This window comes from Chanodichthys erythropterus, chromosome 24 (assembly GCF_024489055.1).
Source record: "Chanodichthys erythropterus isolate Z2021 chromosome 24, ASM2448905v1, whole genome shotgun sequence".
NCBI classification, from domain to species: domain Eukaryota; kingdom Metazoa; phylum Chordata; class Actinopteri; order Cypriniformes; family Xenocyprididae; genus Chanodichthys; species Chanodichthys erythropterus.
The window spans coordinates 30,178,224-30,197,880 of NC_090244.1; the positions used below are offsets into that span (position 1 = coordinate 30,178,224).

A 19,657-nucleotide genomic window follows, 5' to 3' on the forward strand; every position below is an offset into this window, starting at 1 on the left:
GGTACTCCACAAGTTATATCCATACATATAGATTTTTGCTCACCGATTTCCACAAATTGTTGCCTGCTTTTCAAATAGCTACTTACCCAGTTCAGTCCAACTCCTCTGATTCCATACCTCTCCAATTTCTGTAATAACATGTCATGATTTATGGTATCAAATGCTTTCTTTAGATCTATAAATATTCCTAACACATATTTTTTAGTATCTATACAATTTGTAATTTCCTCAATTCATTCCATTAAAGCTAAAGATGTTGATCTGTTTGTTCGGAATCCATATTGACTCTCCACTAGCAGTTTGTGTGTTTCAATAAAATTATCAAACCTTTCCATAAACAGTTTTTCTAGGATTTTGGAGAACTGGGGCAGTATAGAAACAGGCCTATAATTTGTGAATAGGTGCTTATACCCTGTTTTATATAATGGTATTACTTTTGCAACTTTCATTTTTTCTGGAAATTTACCAAGTTGAAAAGACAAGTTAGTGATATGAGTTAATGGTTCTGAAATTTCAAGGTATAAATACTTTTGGTGCTGGCGCTCATTTCCCAGTTAAGATGCGCTGACAGCATTTTTTTTCCTGCAGCAGCGCTGGCAGACGGGCTGAACCATCGTGAGACGGGGGGAAGAGTCGTCGCAATAAAGAAGACCATTTTCTTTATGGAATGTGGTTTTAAGATGTAAGATGATATGTATTCACTGGTTATTGTTGTATACTGCTACTAATTAAGTACTATAACTCTTCAAACTTTATTTTTTATATTTCCAACATTTATTTTCCACTGGCACAATGTGTTAATGTGATTTTAGTGGTATGACTTTGATTGTATTTTGTTAATTGATGAAATTAATATGCTGGTAAATTTCTGTATTGAAGTTCAGAAATGTATAAGATGAAACCTAAATAAAGTTGATCTGAAGCAATAATTTGTGTTATTGAATATATAACAGTTAACTTAAAATAAATAAAAATTAAAAAATTAAAATAAAGTAAAGCATAATGATGTACTTTATTTTACAGTATGATTAAAACTACTCTAGTTATGTTTGCGGTAATTTTACTGTTGTATTAAATACAGCAACTACTGGATAATTGTTGCCAGTAAGTTACTGTTAATTTGACAATAAACATGTTACAGTGGGCTTGTCTTTCTCAATGTTTTGAAGCCTCAGAGCTTTAACTTCCTCCACCAAGCTCATGATGGTTTTCTGCTGTTGTCTTACAACAGAAACCTCCTCCGTCAACATGTCGAGTGATTGCTTTATATCGTCAACCTCCTCGGCCTGTGCTGGATACTTTTTTGGCGGCATGGCATCGTTTTCTCAAAAACAATTCTCCGAGTTGATTAGAGCACACACTCAGCACGCAGTGTCAACCGGAACCGGAAATGGTTCTCCCTCAATCCATATTCAATTACATTATTTTCATATTTTTATTTTCCCATGTGTATTTGTTCATATGAGTTCACTGTAAGAAGAACACTATGAGCACAGTAACTTTTTGGCAACAATTAGCAAGTAAGTAGTTCATTTTACAGTATGCTTACTGTAAATTTAATCATGGTTACTATATTGTTACTGATTTCTATTACAATTATAATCACATTACTGTAATTGTCATCAGAACAGTTGGATGCTGTATTTGTTCTTTACTACATTACTGTAACAAAGACACTCTTTGTTTTTTCCACAAAAATGACATTGAAAACTTTCAACATTTTAAATTTGAAAATGCATAGGCAAAAAAATAGATTTTAATTTTGTATTTCTTTTATTTTTTTTTTATTTTGCAAACAGGTTTCATTCTGTAAACATTTGTATTATTTTGTAAACAACATTACTTTCCTAAACATACAAATTCAAATTCATCCTCTTTATCAAAATTAAATTAAATTAAAATATAATTGTAAATGTTTATTACAGAAATGAAATATGATTCAAACACTGTAGAATTTTAAACTAAAAATCTTTAAGACTGAACTGGAAACTTCATCCTGGGCTGGAGTCTTCTTCCCTACAGTGGTAGATGTAGAAGTATACAAGTTGACAATGTATTCAAGTTAGATTTGCTAAATTAAATGATCCAGTCAACATGTATCTCTGTGGTGCAGGAAGGGACATGTTCGGTTCACTTAGTTTTCTCAAGGCCATGACATATTAACTAGTGGGAATGTGATACTATGCTGTGGCCACAAGATCATTTTGTTGAGGTAATAATGACATCCTTATGTTGTGGCCACACAATGTGTATATGGCCTCGAGATACTGTGCTGAGGAAACAACATCTTTTACTCATGACCACAATTTTAATAAGTAAACAAACCTGTGTGACCATAGCAACATGGGATAATCATAAGGGGAGATTATTACTAAATTAACTTTTTATTTTTAATAAAGAATGGCACAAAGACCATACAGCATGAAGACATGAATATACTTTATTATTATATTCCACACAATGTAGACAGGTTAGTTTGTGCCAATGACAGCATTCAATTCGAATTGTTAAAGAATATACATACAAATAAATACAGTAAATGCCTGACAATCAACCAGTAAAGCTTTGATTCTGTATGATACCTTTGATTATGTAGGCCCACATCAGTAGGTCGCAATAAATTAATTAACTTCATTTAAAAAAAAATAACATATTAGGCTATAATATTTAATTTAATTTTGACTAGTCATTTAAAGGCTATACATTAAAAGGCTTACTCAGTAGAAATACATAATGCCAAAAATCTGTTTCTGATTATCCCACAGTGATATGGTCGTGGCCTCAAGAAAAAGATATTGTTCTCTCAACATAGAATCTTTACATATTATATACATACTAGTTAGTACATACCTGAAATGACTGCTGCGATTTCTTTACTGCAGCCTGAAAGAAAAGAGCTGAATCATAAATGAGAGTTTATTATGGAATGCATAATGGAATGTATTATGCTTCCACAAGTTGAATGTAGGTTTGCTGCACTTTTTTTCCAAGTCAAATTTAAGGTGTTTTAAGACCTTTTTTAAGTGCTGAGCATGTTTTTGTGCTGATACCATGGCTGGTTTAAGCCTCTTGTGGACAGCTGACTCACAAAGACATTCATATTATTCATATTCTGCGGTGGTCTGTTCACAGCAAAAGAAACTCAGCTATACGTGAGCGTGATCGCAATATAGATGATAATCAAAACCAAGCAAATGTCTTTTTTGTATTTGGCAGACAGGAACTGTGATTGTAGAGAGGGGCGGGGCACAGCAGCTCATTTGCATTTAAAGGCACATGCACGAAAACAGCCTGTCCTTGACTGTAGTCAGAGAAGGGGCATTTACAACATAGAGTTATAAATGATCTGTGAGGTGTTTCAAGCTGAAACTTCACAGACACTTTCTGGGAAAACCTGAGACTTAAATTATATCTTGTACAAATGGACATAATAGATGATCTTTAAGGTGGCAAATATTGGCCCTTAATAAAAATATTAGTTTTTTTCTTTCATCAGTGTATTATTTCCACGCGTTTTAAAGCTATATCAATTTGTACTTACAATGGGTCATTTTCTGAGCGCACTTATCTGAAGCACACACACAGACAGTTGGCTGTCAGATGTCAAGTCTCGCGATCGAGTAACTTCACTTTCAGTTTTTTGTGTTAAAACTGACAAATAACTGTCAAAAACACACACAGTTCACATAAACACATTTTTTTTTTACATTTTGTTAGAGCTGTCTGAGTGGAAGAAATAGAGAAAGGAGAACGGCAGAGCTTCACTCAGATGTGAGCGAAGAGCAGCGAGGAACTGGCAGGTGGCCAAGGAGGTACATTAATTATACTAGCTTTATGATATTTATGATAGTATAAGAAGTCGCTGGGAGCCGCTAACGGCAGGCAGCGCATTAAACGCACTTCAATACAGGGACACGAAAAGTGGTGTATCTGTGTAGAGATACCCCTACAGGGAGTGTAAAGCACAGGATAAGGTCAGATTCAGTGACACTCTTCCACATCAGACAGGAGAACCCCGGAAGTGATTCAGGCAATTAGGGCTCATATATTTGTTTCATGTTCATTACATTTTTATTCTTATGTATTTGTTTCCTTTCATGTAAAGCACATCCCAGTCTCAAGCTCCATGCCGGGGCTTGCCTTTCTTTTCCGACCTCCACACTGAGGTGTCGAGGTCATGGAATAAACCCACCTCCTATCGGGTCTTCAGCCTTCAGATATCTAATTATAGTAATATTGTAGGGGTGAAAAGGCATGGCTATGTGGAGATGCCTTGGGTGCAAGAGACGCTTGTGAGCTATCTCTCCCCTGAGTCTGCATCCTTCCTCAAACCAACCGAAGTTACCCACTAAGCCATTACAAATCTGAATCATCTGCTTTAGAGGTAAAGCGTACTCGGCAGCAGGTCAAGTGGCGGCTTGTTTACATACTATGGCATTCTTCAAGCATATCAAACCTTGATGAGGATGGGGAAGTTAGTCGTGAGGCTTTCACTGAGCTCAGAAAAGCTACTGATCTGTCTCTCTGGGCTACCAAGGAGACTGCCAATCTAGTGGGCGGTCTAAGGCAGCCCTGGTAGCTATGGAGAGGCACCTCTGGCTCAACCTCTTGGACATGAAAGAGCATGATAGATCTTTTCTTTTGGATGCCCCGCTCACTCCATCTGGCCTCTTTGGTGACTCAGTCAAACACAGTCGTCGAGAGGTTTCAGGAAGCCAAGAAACAGGCGGTGACATTCCAAAAGTTTCTTCCCCACCAGTCTCAGGTCCCAGGGGTTGCTGGGCGGGAGCAGTCCCAGCCAAGTACAAGCTCCTCACACAGGGTGCAAAATAAAGTGAGCGTTGCTTCCCGTGCTCCCCCACAGAAAGACTGGGGGGCGGGGAAGCACTCACAACCGAAGTCCTCCAAGGGTAAGACATATCTGAGGACTGTCATTATCCAGCAGAAGGCTTCGGGAAAGAAGTCCTGACGCCAGTGTTGTCAGGCTTCTGAGGGCAGTCCCCTCCAGGGCGAGTCGGTTCCCAACTCATTATATGGTGCCCGTCTCCCCTCAGTGCTCTCAGGGGGCCATTCTGCCAAATCTGCCACCGTGTGTGCTTCAGGGCGCAGCAGTTCTCAGCGAGCACATATCTCAGTGTCAGACATTTTCAAGAAGATAATTTTTTAAGTCATTTTTGGCGAACAGGTGAAATTATCTGAGAGAGCAAGACTAAAGGGACTGCAGGGATATGCATTCAAGGGATATATCCACGACATAATATACAACCAATTAGAAAATAATTTTATCAAAATTGAAGCTAAAGCTCCCAGCGCGAGCAGCAGCCGCCTCATACGCTGACCATTCAAATGGGAAACACACAATTTATTGAGGAAACGCTTTGTTCATCAACAGCAGGTTAAGTCAAATTTGTGAAAATAACCTAATAATTATAAATCAACAGCTTATCCATAAGTCTTGTGGAATAAACACATGGCGTTAGCCTGACCACTTTGCATTGATAACATTCTCCCGCTTATATTTTTAGCACTCCAGGCTAACGTAACTCCGTCTTGCCTTTAATCATTTTATTTCATGTTCAAATATATGCATTATGAACAAAAAAAAAACGTCATTATTTCCAAGCAATGATGTGCTGAGTTAGCTAGCTAACCAACCTGTCAGATTTACCTACCTGGGCTTACTGCATATGCATACATCAATATTAAATCATTGTTGTCATGATAAATAACACAAAATTACGCATTATATGCATTATTGTAAGGGTAGGTTTAGTGTTGGGGTAGGTGTAGATGTTAATAAAGCCATAGACCATGTTAATATCATGCTGGAAGCACAATCTGATTGGTAACGTTAGCATTTTTCAGATTTTGCTAACGTTACCTACTGTTTCGATGGGAGGTAGCAAAATCTGACAGGGTAGCACAAATTGTCATAACACCGGCATTTCTCCCCTTGGGTTTTAGGTTTCGGGAAGGGAAAATTCCACCACCCCGTCCAAACTTTTAGGATACCGGGTATCAGGTTAACACAATCCATACGCACAATGCTTCGGCATGTTCCCTCGCTCGAAAGCTTGACAGACCTCCTGCGCCTAGTAACTGTTGCTAAACCACGATTGGCCTGTGGCCTGGCTTTTTTTGGGCGTGGCTTAGCGAAGGGTCAATTAATTCATTACAATCTAAGAAGACACTAGGCCCAGATGGGGTTTCCTTCCGAATTTTATCATACATTTCATGATAAATTAGACCAATTTCATTTGCCAATATTTGAAAAATATTGGTACACTGCCACCAACATCGAGACAGGGCATGTATAACAATGTTACTTAAAGAAGGGAAGGACCCAATATCATGTAATTCATAGAGACCTATTAGCCTCCTCAATGTTGACGTCAAGATTCTAGCCGAACTTTTGACCTCTCGTTTGGAGAAGGTTCTCCCTAGTAGAGGAGCAAACTGGATTTATAAAAGGACAACATTGCTTTTCTAACATTCATACACTTTTTAATATTTTATATTCAAAGTAAAGTAGTAGGTCCTCTGATGTGGTAATTTCCTTGGATGCCGTGTCTTGTCTTTTCACTGTCACTCTGTTGCACTGTGGAGCTTCTGTCACTAAAACAAATTCCTAGTATGTGTAAACATACCTGCCATTAAAGCTCTATCTGATTCCGATTCTGATTCTGAAAAGGCGTTTGATAGGATAGAGTGGGAATATCTTCTTAGAGTGTTAAGGGAGTTTGACTACTGGATGATTTTGGGAAATTTCATAAACTGATGTAAACTGAACCTGCAAAAGAGTGAATGCCTACCCAAAAATCAATCTGGTCAAAAAAATAAAACAAACTGACATTCCCTTTCATCTGGAGGGTTCAAAAATCATATCTTGGAGTAAATGTTACTTGTTCCTATTCTGGCTTAATGGCGGCTATCTTTATGCCTTTAATTTCAATACATGAAGTCAGCTTTTAAAAAATGGGCTGTCTCCACCATTGTCTCCACTTGGTAGAATAAACACGGTAAAAATGAACATTCTTCCAAAATTTCTGTACCTCTTTCAGTCTGTTCCCTTGTTTTTACCTAAATCTTTCATCAAAAACATAGACCAGTTAATCTTGTCTTTTGTATGGGCAGGAAATTATTTTTCTGGTCTGGAGCAGACTTTGTCCATGCTGCGGCAGTTCATGTGACACTAATGTGAAACCAGACTTAATTTGCCTCAATGGAAAGCATATTTACATATCCTATCCCCTTGATCCATATAGAACAAGTGAGGGAATGTATGTTTTGAACGCTTAGGCCTATATCTTCTAAATGCGAATTTTGTCATTGTTTTGAAGCACACTGGCTTATAGATAACAGTAAGGCTAACATGTTCATACTAAAAGCCAAAAAACTTCCATTTTGATTTCATGGTGACTTTAAGGATCTGTGGGAACCCTGGAATGAGACATCTATTCACTTAAATAAGGCTAGCAACAATCTATTCTATTCAGCTACAGCAGTTTGCCCAGTGATAAAGATCAGAAAAACATGAACCTGTGAAAAATGTTGTGCTGTTTAAGGCCGTGTGTCCACCAGAGCGTTTTTAGCTGAAAACAGTTGGTCGGAGTTGTATTTGTCCCGCCCCTCCTCCACTCTGATTGGACTGCTGGCTAAAAAGTGACAGTGATGAGCGCACCGTTTTACTCAAAGTTGAACATTCTTCAACTCGAGGCAATCAGTAAAAAATGCCCGGCTCTCAGCACTTGAGCGTGAAAAAGACGCTCAGCGCCTCGTTACGCTCTCTGCGTTTAAAAAACGCGGCGTAAACAATTAAAAAAGTACGCTAGCAGCTGGAAAAAACGCTTAGGTGGACACACGGCCTAAAAGTCTTACCTGTTGCTGCATTTCCTTTTACCACAGCCAGCTATTTCCCCACGCAGTAGCTAAGGAAAACGAGAAATGACTAGAGCATTTTGCTAACACGCACATACATGCAAGTGGATACACTTTCAATTACATTTTTATCCAATGATAATACTCCTTCACCAAACTGATGACATTATAAGATAAGAAAATCTATCAAAATTTTGTGTGCAGTTAATTTTTGTAATATGCACAGCTTACTAACTAAGAAGGGTCTTTCTCCCGGCCCACACAGGTAACTTTACAAGAGGAAACTGTGGTAAATTCATGTAAAATTGCAAAAAAATAATGAGAAAAGTTACCTTTCTGTAGTCAAATTCTCGTCGGTTTGTAATGCTGAAAAAAAAAAAAAAAAAAAATCCAACTCAAAATGACTGTATTGTGAAAAATACATTCACTGTAGTCTTCACCCCGGTCAGTATCACCATAGAGTGCCTTTCAACCCTCACAATACTCACATTCTGGTCTTAATTTCCCATATGCTTTATGTCTTGTCATAAATAGTAGACACTTAACTATAAGAAATTATTAGCTGAGCTCCCACACATTTTTTTTAGATAATTATGGGCCATTATTTGGAGTATAAAAAATAAGATATGTCATACCTGTCATAGACATATATATTACTGTTAAATACATTTTCGTTGCAATATTAAAATGCAACTTATATTTTCCAAAATGTTATGTGCTTTCTGTGCTTGTGCATGTGCCGACGGCCGGGTGGCCAACGCACAGGGCTCCACAACCTGTCTTGGAAGCATCTGTGAAGATGACTTTTCTCCTGCACACCATCACCACCGCAGGCTTGTACCAGCAGGGGTCCTTTCAGGGGGCCAGAGCTGCGACGCAGACCTGGTTCACCTTGGTGCAAAGACATTCGAGACGCCAGGCATGGGATGGAACTCTGAGTTTCAGCCAGAACTGTAGGGGGCGCATACGAAGCACACCCGGCTGTAGTACCGGCGCTGTGCTTGTTCTCACCGAGTGCATAGAGCTGGGGAATCCCCTTGCTGCCGGGGGATGAGATTTGCCGGAATAGACCGGCATAAGCTCACCTAGCCCAATTCAGTCATTTTGTGATTGTCATGGCAAAGAAGACTGGATACAAATGCAAGTTAATATCTCTTTAATAGCGCTTCACGCCAGGTAAGTAGATAAACACACAGCAGCAACACAGACAGCAGGAGAGGGGTAACACAGGGACTTCGATGGGCGATGAAGTGTCCGTGATGAATGATGGTCCTGAATGATGAGTCCGTGTGTCCGTGTGAGAATCCGTGAATGAAATCCAGAAAGAGTAATCCAACGAGACGGACAGGTAACAGGGAACAGCGAAGAGAATCCAATCCAGGAACAAGAAACACGAGAAACAACGAGACAACACCAGGACTTCAACAAACGATCTGACAAACATGAGACGAAAGACAAGGTGTTATATAGGCAGGTGTAATGATCCACAGCTGCCGCTGATCAGCAATCAGCGGCGACGCCCACACAGAACAATCAAGTGACACATCCCAAAACCTACACACAGACAACAGTATGAGACAGCGGATTAATGAACCGTGACAGTGATTGCATTGTTCTTTTGTCTAATGCCAGAGATAGAAGAACGGTGGAGAACAAGAGGAAGAGCCGTCTTCAGAGAAGCGGTCTGTGAATGCAGCGAGGCAAAACTCATGGTGAGAGCATCCATCTTCAATGGAGACGGCCCTGCCGCGCCGTCAGTGGTTCGTTGACTTTAACTTCACGAGCCAGTGGTCGTGTAGTTTCACTGCTTCAGAAGTCGGAGAAAAAGGAGTTTCCCCCATATGCGTCTAGCCTAAATAGCATCCGATGCAGTACGAGTGTAGTATCAACAGGGAACACCTTATATTCAGGTTTGCAGAATTATTAGGCAGGTTTTCTTTTACCTGCAAAATGAGCCAAAAAAAAAAAAAAAAAAAGGGATTTAACTTAAAATTTAAGTAAAAAATTTTATTAAATTAAATGCTCATGAGAAGGATGCAATACTAATGCAATACTAGAAATTGCAATGTTATGGCATGACCAGTGGACAGCAATGGCTCAAGAGAAGACACATGTTAACTGCAAAAGAAATAAGAATTAAGATGAAGAATTAAGTGTGAAACCACCAGGAATCCTTTAGTCTCCAACCATCATTTTCCAGAATTGCAACCTATCTGGAGTCTCTAGAAGTGCAAGGTGTCAGGATCTCAGAGACTTAGGTTAGGTAAAGAATCCTAAAAAATTAAGTGTTGTTTTCTGCCATTACATGAATGTGCTCTCACATTACAATAATGCGCTCTCGACATTTGTAATTAAAATACACTATAGAAACCTGCGGGCATGATTAAAATTATGTGCAATATCTGCAATCATGCACTGTAACTGAAATGACAAATGAGTTAGAGACAGGAGGAGGAGGCGGGTGTGTGACAAACTCGCTGTCGGAGAGATGAGAGGAATGAGAATGCTTTTCATTGGTCTGTTTACGATTGGATATCTTTATTGGCTTATAATATGCCAGTCAAAGGTTTGAATATTAATTCAAATTGTAGGCATACTTAGTAACGGAATGTGATTTTACAAGTAGTGAAGTAGATTAATTAGCTTAATTTATACTTAAGTACAAGTAAAATTACAGATTTGAAAATGCACTCAAAAAAGTACCCCAAAAAGCTACTTAATTACAGTAACGTGAGTAGTTGAATTTCGTTACCATTCTAGAACTCAAGAGTTTCTGAAAAGAGACAAAGGAAGAGGAAACAGAAATAGAAGCCAGAGGTTTAAAGCAGATTTGAGCTCAAATAAGGCTGATAACACAGAGACCTACAGAAATGTCAAGAGCTTTGGGAACAATTAATAACACTTCACATTAATCTTTACAAGTCTAGATGTTACGGTGCTGGGGTGGATGGAGTAGTTAAGACAAGTATCTAATCGCAGGCTGATTTATTCAAACAAAAAAAAGATGAAGACATTCCAGAAAATAAAGAAGGCACAGCAGTTTAAATGTTAACCTCGGGGCACACTGTCCCGACTTCGGGCTTGAAGTCACTTTGTTGACCATGGTATAAAAATATTGAGAATGATAACATAATTATACATAATTTGAAAGTTCTAAGGGTTCATTGGATAAGGGTTTATCTACAGTGTCTGTTTTATGATATAGATGCTTCAGCAACAGTAATATTGTAATTTGTTTCGTGAGTGCAAATGACAACACGTCAAAACTGGACTTTATACCTTTGTTATGAAATAGCGATCGTGAGATGAATCCAATCTGTCGCCCTTGGGTAAAATGTCCATGATAAGTGTCCATTAAAAGTCATCTAACAGCATCTTTTGTCCACAAAAGCATTAAATCTATGAAATACTTATATATTGTCAGTTGTTTGCATCATATTTCTCCTGAACGATCTGCTCTGCTCTCCATCATCATTCTTCAATAAATTATGCAATCTGAGCATTGTTGATATTGTAAAACTGTATACGATCATAAACATTAGACTCTCACAAACAAAGGTACATTTTCAACCTGTCACAAGCTCTGATTTCTGAATGGTCAAGACAGATACTTCTGTACTATGGTGAGTGTTCACCCCTGCTCCTGAAGCACCCCAAACACTGCACATTTTCCTTGTCTCCCTAATCAAACACATCCGATTCAACTCATCAGCTCATTAGAAGAAACTCCAGGACCTGAAAAGGGTGTGCCAGAAAAGGAAACTTTCAAAATGTGCAGTGTTAGGGGTCCTCCAGGACCAGGGTTTAGAAACACTGCACAACAGTGGCAAAACTCAGCTCAGTGCCGCTGGCAACGCAATAACACCTCCGCTTTGGGATGTGTCTGTAGCATGTGTGTTTAATCTGTTTTTTTCAATGCACAGACAATATAATCATCAAAGAGATGCACGCTATTATATTTGGAAATAGCCAAGCTTTGTTTTCAAATGTCCCAAGTAAAGATATCCTGTCAATTTGGTAAACTTTTATAAACCCAGCCAGTATAATCACACTTGCTCCTTATGCTTTCGAATGACTCTCACAGTACTTTGTCATACACCAACCGGTCTGCACAGCGGCGATGCAACTCGAACAAGCCTAACGAATAGTGCATTCACATGGGGGATCTGCGCTAACGCTTCGTATTTAATTGACCTTGTGCATTGCCGCCTGAATTGTGGGTTTTGTTACTTTCTGCTGTTGCATGAACGCAATTGCTTGGAGTCTGCACTGGGGTATTTGCATAAGGTGATCTGATTGACTGATGCCTGAGTTGGTGCTTGAAAAGTTAAGAAATGTTCAACTTCTGTTGAACATTTGAACATTGTAATTGTTGGTGTTCTTATTCTTATTCTTCCGCTCTGGAAGTCTATGGCAGCCTGTACAACGCACTTACAGCAAAGTTATAAAATTTGGCACACTGATAGAGTCAACATACCAAATTTGGAGTTTCTAACTCAATCCCTCTAGCGCCACCAACTGTCCAAATTCGCACTTACATTTGTGCTAATAACTTTTGAACCGTAATGGCTATAAACAAAATCTTCTCCTCTGATTCCTTGGCTCATAACGATTTAATTGCACCCTATGATTTCATTTTGCATCATGATAATTTGTCCGCCATGTTGAATTATGCAAAAAAAAAAAAAAAAAAAAAAAAATATATATATATATATATATATATATATATATATATATATATATATATATATATATATATATATATACTCGTCCTAGATGCTTCGCTCGATTTTCATCAAATCAGATCATATTCAGGCCATGCTGGCAAAAAAGTTATTAAGTCAACCATTCTTGAATTACACGCAAATTAATTTAACGTAGAGCACCCCAAATTGGACTCAAGGCTATCTACATAATGCTTTATCATATTTAGACCAAACTTGGTACATGTCATCCCAACCATGACCAGAGACTACATGCTGAGTTCCTACTGGTCCGGAGATTTGAAAAAAATGTTTGCTTATAACTTCTGAACATTTACTTCTAAATTTGGTCTCATCAGATTCAAGGGATCATGCTGAGTCGCATGATATCCAATTTTCACATATTAGCCATTTAGAATTTTGCACTTAAATGCTGTATTTTATGAACGCATTAGCGTATCCTTATGAAACTCTGTGTGGTTCATCTGCGCGATGCCCTGAAGGAGCCTGAGAATTTTCAAGCCAGCGCAACCTAGTGGTAAAATCAAATATTCAAATGCTTATAACTTTGGGTGTGGTCAACTTATTTTCATGAGATTCATCTCCTTCGACTCCTGAATCCTTGCCGAGTCCAACAATACCAAACATACTAGGTTTTGACTTATGGTTTTTGTGCAACGTGGTGATTTAGCGCTTAAAAAACTTTTGCAAATGTCTTTGAAACCGTTACTCCAATTGAGACGAAACCACCGTAAGAAACACAAAACCTTAGCTGGTTAACTAAATGCTAATGCCCAAATGTCAAAATTTAGATAGGAATTGGCAAAAAAAATAGAATCAGAGTCATCCATGGATCATTTTTTATGATCTCATGCATATAAATGTTTATAACTCCAAAACGAAATGAGATACTTTCACGAAATTTGACACACACATGCATGAGCTCACTCTGAGGACACATAAAAAAAGTTGTGCGATTGTGCCTCTTGGTGGCGCTACAATTAAACAAAACTTGAAATTGCCATTGACTATAATACAATATTATGATATAAAATGCTATATTATATGTATATACCAAGTGCATTGGTGTACCATTAAGAAACTCAGTATGTGTCATCGGAACCATGCTCTGAAGGTTCACAAATGGTTTTGAGATAGCGCCTCCTTGTGGTCGAGTGTTATAATGAAAATTTTAAAAATGCTAATAGTTTTATATAAATGTGGCTTATTGTAATGAGACTGGTCTTAATAGATTCCGTGGGTCATGCTGAGAACATTGCTACCAATTTTGCCATCGTCAAGCACGTCTCCCTGTGAGAAGCGCTCCAGCCCGACTCAGCCGTGATGTTGAGCCCTCTGCAGGAAGGTGATGTGGCCTGTCCCCAGGCCACCGCTAAAACCCCAGAGTTGCAGGAGCTGGTGAATGCACTGCTCCTTCCCACTGAGAATTTTTACTGGCCCGAGGCCAGCGGTACCCAAATTCTCAAGAAAGAGTGGTTTCCTCACTCTCAGGCCATACAGGGTGTGTGTAGGCAGTGAGCGAAGCCCTGCTTCCTCCATACTCACTGCCTCTACTTCGGGATATTTTGGTTCCTGGGTTAGGCCCCAGAACTCCTCGCTACCACCTGTGGATATGTCTGTTGTCCCTTGTTGCCACTCTTGCAAGGCATAGGAGCCTAGCCAGCGTTTCCCACCCCATCCCGCTGGCTCATTCATACAGTCAGCCTCGGCTATGCAATTCAGTTCACCAGGTTTTCCCCCAGGTTCAGGGTTGTCCTGTTTGCCTCAGGGCAAACAAAGATACCCCTGTCCTGCGAGCAGAGATTGTGTTCCTGCTGTTGAAGGATAGAGCCTGTTCCTCCAGCTGAGATGAAGTTAGGATTTTACATCATACCCAAGATAGTTTTGGGTTATGGCCAGTCTTGGTTCTGCATCTCTTTTCAAGCTCCCATTCAAGAATCTCACACAGAAATGCATCCTCATGTGCGTTTGTCCCAGGATTGACAGCGATTGACCTGAAGAATGCAAACTTTCATGTCTCAGTCTTACCTCAACACAGACTGCTCTTACTCTTTGTTTCGAGGGTCGAGCATATCAGTACCACATCCTCCCATCTTGAACTATCTCAATGACTGATCGTTCATGCAACCACTCCAGCTCTTGTTAAAAGTCTGTGTCCCGACTCACTCTCAGGGTGACCTATGACTGTGTCAAGGTCTTGGTCCCTTAAGGCAGGAACACACTAAGTTGACACTGATGAACTAGTGGTGACGAAAGCAGACTGCGGGGTTGCCTCACGTCAGTTGCGTCTGTGTCCAAAGCTGGCCTGACACACCAAACCAATGCTCAACAGCAGATAGCCAAGTAGCACATCCGTTCTGCGCCTGCATAAGATGAAATGTCTTTCCATACCAGTTGGTGGCAGTAGTTGAACAGCCAATCAGAATGATCAGATTGACAGACGAGCTCCGACACCGATTGAACACGTCGAATCGACTGAAAATCAACCAACTTCAGCCGACGGTGCGGAACACACTGAGAAAACTTAGTCGGCCGACGAGCAAAAACTGCCCGACTGCCAACCTTCGGCTTGGTGTGTTCCTGCCTTTAGACATCTCCCCATTTCTACCTGAACTGGATGGTGCTGGGCTCTGTTTCCAGGAGAAAAGTGGTTGTAACAGATGCCTCGAAGATGGGTTGGTACACCCTGTGCAACGGCAGAATAGCCTTCGGATCATGGGCGCCCCCTATAATAAAATGCCACACCAACATAGGTATGGGCCATTGAAACCACAGAGCCCTGCAGAGAACTGAAAAAAATTGTTCAAACTGATTCACAAATCAATTTGAACAGTTTTGCCAACTTGTTTGTGACAATTTGCATATATTTTAATCAATTTATGGGTGGAATATGAATATAATAATTCATAAAGTTTTATGAATTATTATTATGCACATACCGACCCAAGGGGGAATTAACCATATATGGTGAATTAACTACAACGAATTATAATCAATCACATATATGATTAGCTCTGTTTTAATAATTATGTAGAGAACTATCGGTCCGTCCAGCAAACCGGTAAGTTCCACAGACTCTTACGACAGAAATATTACCCTCTGGCCATGAAGATAAATTTCTATGGTAGCATCCAAATGTAAAGCCAGGATATTAGAATCAGAACGTTAAAGTGACTCGGTGGTGGCTGAATGAGCAAGTGAACAACATAAGCGTGGATATGATGAATTTAATACACAGAACGGGTAATACAATGGTTATACGGATAAATGGACACAAGTAGATACAAGTACATATAGGTGAAAGTAAAGGCAGAAACGAAAGAGATGATCAAAGCATGGCAAATTGCAACAGTCACCTTTAAGAGCCAGCAAGGAAACTCAGCATTTAAGATTGTATTGTATTGTGCTTGCATAGGTTCGTTGGGGTGCTTAAAGTTTTGGAGCGCTCGGTTTGATAGTTGTTTCTTCTTCCGGAGGTTGTTTCGGCGAAGTTTCAAACGAAGTTTTAACTGTTGTAATATGACCAGAAAATAAAGAAGAGAGTCCGTCTTGACGGCAGGAACTCGTGCAGAAAACTTGTGCAGGAAACTTGTTCATCGAAAAGACGTGTGTCCTGGTATTTTAAGGACAACAGGCCAAGACGCCTTCTTGATAACGTCCTCCAATGATAGCGTTGCAATTTGGCAGTTTTCCACATCTCTTTGTCCTGTCTAACGAGTTAATTTATGGTATGTTGAATCAGTGCATTTTCTTCATAGTATTATTAAACATTGAACGATGCATTTGACAGAAATGTAACGTACATGAGTGAATAGCTCGGACTCACAGCTTTACGGAGAGATCAAACTCGACAGGTGTCTCTCATCCCATAAAGAAGATACACTTTACACTCTATTACTATCGTTTAACATGAAAACTAACCTATTACAGTCAATTCTAAGATTCTACATTAGTAACACATACATGCAACAAGCACCATAGTGGCAGATACATTCATATTTGCAGGTATAATATTTGTGTATACAGTCTTTATGTAGGGCTTTGTATGTGTGTGTGTGTCTGTGGGTGCGTGCGTGTATTTTCCTTTTTATGACCGTTCGAATTCGGTCCTGTCTCCTCGAAACCCGATCCGTGGGATTCGCATCTCCTTTGAAGCCACAGAGGAGAGTTTTGGGACTTATCGAAATAGTCATAAAAAAGAGTCTCGTGATCCATTAGTGTCTGCCGGGCCGGAATCGATGTAAGATTTACAAACCAAAGTTCCGTGAATTGAGGCTTAAACACAGTTTATGGTGGGACCTGCTCATCCTTGAGACTGTGCAGACCCTACATGTTTGATTAAGTCTTTGAACAGAATCGACTCAAATTAGTGATAAATTTGTGAATGGGACATTCCTCATGCCCAAGAAAAATAACAATAATAATAATAATAATAATCTACTTGGAATAAACCATGTATTTCTTAATATGTCTTGCATTAAAATAAAGATAGAAAATAGAAATAAAAAAATGTGAAATAGAAGTGTATTTGAGTTAAAGTAAAAGTTCCAAAATTTAAATCTACTTTTAAAAGTACACATTTTCCAAAAATGTAGTCAAGTAAATGTAACCGAGTAAATGTACTTCATTACTCACCTTGGACTGGAGTAGACACTGATGAATCTCTCAAAACCTCAGATGTTGGCATTTCTTTATCTTCTGCTTCAGCATGTTGTTGGCGTGTTGTGACTTCTGTAAAAGGACAATTGTGCAGAACTTTGTATATGCACACCAAACATTGATTGCATGGAAAAATGGTCCTTTTTAAAACAACTTTTCAACCTGCTGTCAGAAAGCATTTTACTAATATTTATATACATTTAATTAGACAATCAGTGTTATTAATTTCCGCAAAACTAATTAATAAAATTATTGGTAGCACTTTATTTTACAGTACATGTACTTTCCTGGTACATATACAGTAATTATGCTGTACATACAGGTAAAAGAGTGGTAAAACTAGGTACTTACATGACATGTATGTACATGGAAACTAATAAGAAACACTGCTGTACTTTCCAATGGTACATACATGGTAACTACTTTGTACCTATAGACAAGTGTTGGGTAATAACAGGCACTTACTTACAGTGTCCGTATATGATAACTAACAGACACATTACTGTACTTACTAATGGTATGTACATGGTAAATATTTTGTACTTACAGACAAGTGTGGGTAATAACAAGCACTTATTTATGGTAACTTGTAAGACACATTACTGTACTTACTTGTGGTATGTACACAGTAACTATGTAGTACTTACAGACAAGTGTGGGTAATAACAGGCACTTACTGTAATTCATTACTGTACTTACATACATGGTACATACATACATGTGTTATATACATGGTAACAATGTTGTACTCACGGACAAGTGTAGACACAAATAACGGACACTTACTTAACTACTGTGAAAGAAATGTGCTTACCAAAATGATGCACTGCACTAACTATACTGCACTTCATAGTGTTAATACTTATCAAGTAGTCATTTAAAGCAAGGCTTTTGACACATGACAACTGAGTATACCAAGTACAGTAGTGTTACTGATCTGTATGTATGTCATCAAAATACCCCTATCAAGTGAATTATTGTCCTGTAAAGTTAAGGCAAGTTGAACCGCAAAAGTATATCATCCAGTACTCAAGACGTATCTTGTACCATGCTCATACCCCACCCTAAGTAATGTGTAAATTACGCATTAACTAACTGGTATATTCACTAGTACATTCATAATAAGTACATGGAAAAAGGACTGTAAAATAAAGTGCATCCTTGTACATACACTGCATTCCAAATTATTATGCAAGTGACATATCAGTAAGATTTAAGTACAATAAACATTCAAATTTTAGTTTTTCTAAGAAAATGTATGTTTGTTTATTTATCCATGTCTTTTTAGATAACTGGTATCAATCTCAGACAAAATAATTTCCCAGATCTATGGAAACCCTACTTGGTTGTTCCACATTATTAAGCAAGTCACAGTTCTCATGCAATATGGGGAGGAAGAAAGATCTTTCTGAAGATGAAAAGCATGAAATGGTGCAATGTTGTGCAAAAGACATGAAAACAACTAATATTGTGTGAAACTGAATGGAGATTATCAAATTATCATAAGATTTGTGAGTGGTTTAGAGCACAGCAGAACTCTGTCAGATAAAGGCTTATTACATAATAAAAAAAAGAATTGTATTAAAAGGGCAGCTATAAAAAAGCCAGTGTTGAGCAGCAAACGGGTATTTGAAGCTGCTGGTGTCTCTGGAGTCTCATGAAGCTCTTCATTCAGGTTGGCAGTTGTGCGTAAAGATGCATTTTAGCCACTCCAAACCAAAGCTCACAAAGAGAAACATTTACAGTGGGTGTAGAAATACATGAAGACTCATTTTTAAATAGTTTTAGTCACCGACTAAACATATACATATACATATATTTATATATAATCGATTTTTAATCTCTATAATAAAAATGTACAATTCAGATTTTGATCTCCATATACATTTACATATATATATCTTCCAAGGGGTTTTTTCCCTCCTAGGACTTTTTTCCCAGTGCTAGCACGCTGGGTTTTTCTCCTAGGGGGTTTTTTCCACCCCTGGAAGTCAGCCGACATTGGCTTAATGTAGCACCATCTTGTATATGTTACATATTACCACGCTTGCTTGTACAGTTTTAACCACTTCCCTTTTTTTCTGTGCTTCTAATATGTAAAGCTGCTTTGAAACAATTACCAATTGTAAAAGCGCTATATAAATAAATTTGACTTGACTTGACTTGACCGACTAATGCCGTACTACATTGGATGGTCTAAACGGATGGATTTCTGGATGGTTGGTGAATGGCCACCAGGTTCCAACAAGACTGCGACGTCAGCAAGGAGCTGGCGGGTGATGATTTGGGCTGGAATACTGGGAAGTGTGATGGAGGGTATTAAAATGACTTTTGCAAGATATGTGGAGATCATAACTGGCCATTTTCAGCTATGGTATAAAAAGGAGGATAGTGCA

General features: G+C 38.7%; 1 long non-coding RNA gene across 1 annotated transcript; it reads right to left on the reverse strand.

Annotated features, from left to right (window-relative positions):
* Positions 1–1,916: 1,916 nt before the first annotated feature.
* Positions 1,917–17,338, reverse strand: LOC137015638 (uncharacterized). The gene is made up of 5 exons (XR_010894003.1): positions 17,238–17,338; positions 8,211–8,244; positions 7,879–7,928; positions 2,851–2,883; positions 1,917–2,016 (listed from the first exon to the last, which is right to left on the reverse strand). It is a non-coding gene; the product is annotated as an uncharacterized lncRNA (long non-coding RNA).
* Between the last annotated feature and the right edge of the window lie 2,319 nt (positions 17,339–19,657).